The sequence below is a fragment of the Helianthus annuus genome, chromosome 9 (assembly GCF_002127325.2).
Source record: "Helianthus annuus cultivar XRQ/B chromosome 9, HanXRQr2.0-SUNRISE, whole genome shotgun sequence".
NCBI classification, from domain to species: Eukaryota; Viridiplantae; Streptophyta; class Magnoliopsida; order Asterales; family Asteraceae; genus Helianthus; species Helianthus annuus.
The window spans coordinates 152,588,614-152,590,448 of NC_035441.2; the positions used below are offsets into that span (position 1 = coordinate 152,588,614).

Genomic DNA, 1,835 nt, shown 5'->3' on the forward strand with positions numbered 1-1,835 from the left:
CCGTTTCACCAGATTGTTGCATCAAAGAAATGATTAGACTTTCTCAACACCAGACTGTTGCATTAAGGTAACTACCGTAACTTATTACATGATTAATTTAGGTTTTTTAGTTTGAATCGGATTTGATTTTGAAATATGATAAAAATCATGATCAACTCAAAATCTTTAAGTTCTATCTAATATATATGTTCACTTCTTTTAGCACTGTCAGAAACCTGTAAAATTACTCCGCGTAGTTGATATTTGAGCTTCTAATTGCATGACTATGTTTGTTTGCTTTGGTCTTGCAAAAGAAATAAGTGGTGGCTGCTACATGAGGTACCACTGTTTAAAAAAATAAAAGATGTTTCCAATATCTTGAATAACTTTTGTAAAAAGGAAATTTCTATCTTATTATGTTTCAGATTTTCAGCAGTTCATGTTTTATGCCAATAGGTCTTTTATTAATGCTAATTGTTTTCTTATAATAATTTTGTGCTAATAGTTTAACTATCATTCTTTTCTTAAAATCTTTGCAATCACAAAGAAGCCAGAGATTGATTAGGCTCCTTGCAATGGCTGGATTCGAGTTCCAAAATGGTCGTTCTATTTCTATATATAATGGCATTGCGGTGAGTAGTGAATTCAAGAATACAATTCTAGAGGTAACGTAATCATCTTTTAGTGTCAAGTTTGTTATTTGTTAACATCTTAAAGATTTTATTACGATATACATACTTTTGATGATATCTGTTGTTTTGTAGAAGAAGAATTAAAAAGGTGAAGAATTAAGTTGGGACCCAAATTAGAGGAAGAATGAACACATGACTGATTGAAATTACTAATATACGATAAAATTACTAATACAAGGAGATATTTAGAAATTTATGAATTGTTTGCAGCTAGATTTGTGATTATAATTGCAATCCACTTACTTTATAATGTAATATTTAATTTCACTGATAACACTACATAACCTCTCTTCGTTTCACCGTCACCCTCCATACACCACCATAAAGGTTACCGATTGACTGAACTGGGTTCATCACAGTTGCAAACAATTACCTCAGTGGTACCATACCAACTGAATTGGGTTCATCACAGTTGCAATCAATGTAAAAATCTATTTATATAATCTTTTTGTTTATTAACTTAAGCTTTGAATCTTTAGTTTATGTTTTCACAACATTGATCCATTGACTACGCAGCTCTCTTCTTGGAAACCACTTTTTTGGAAAGATAGCAGCGGAACTGGGAAATATTACAACTTTGACATATTTGTACGTTGTATTTATTTTCTATTTGGTAGTGTTTGTTATTAACCGTCCAATTTATTAGATGACTATGTCATAATATTGAGCTACTTACTACCATTAATTATAAAGTAAAGTACACGGATGGTCCCTGTCGTTTACCAAAATTTTGGATTCAGTCTCTATATTTCCAAAAGTACACGGATGGTCCCTGTGGTTTGCACTTTGTAACACATTTAGTCCCCCCTTTTTCTAAAAGTACATGGATAGTCTTTGTGATTTGCACTTTGTAATGCATTTAGTCCCTAACATGAACATGCTAAAAGCTTTAGATTTGTTGGCTGGGGACTAAATGCGTTACAAAGTGCAAACCACACGACAGGGACCATCTGTGTACGTTTTAGAAAGCTAGAGACCAAATCCAAAATATTGGTAAACGATAGGGACCGTCCGTGTACTTTACTCTTAATTCTAGGAAAACGTATGTTTAATATTGTTATTTATGGTGATGTAACTAACTATACATTTTACATAGGAACCTTGAAGCAAATAACTTTTCGGGGACTGTTCCTTCTTATTTGGGGAGATTAATAAATTTACAAA

At 32.2% G+C, this 1,835-nt stretch overlaps 1 long non-coding RNA gene across 1 annotated transcript; it reads left to right on the top strand.

Annotated features, from left to right (window-relative positions):
• LOC110874834 lies at nt 1–1,235 on the top strand. The gene is made up of 4 exons (XR_002556258.2): nt 1–67; nt 527–644; nt 744–1,094; nt 1,188–1,235. It is a non-coding gene; the product is annotated as an uncharacterized LOC110874834 (long non-coding RNA).
• Nucleotides 1,236–1,835: the final 600 nt, after the last annotated feature.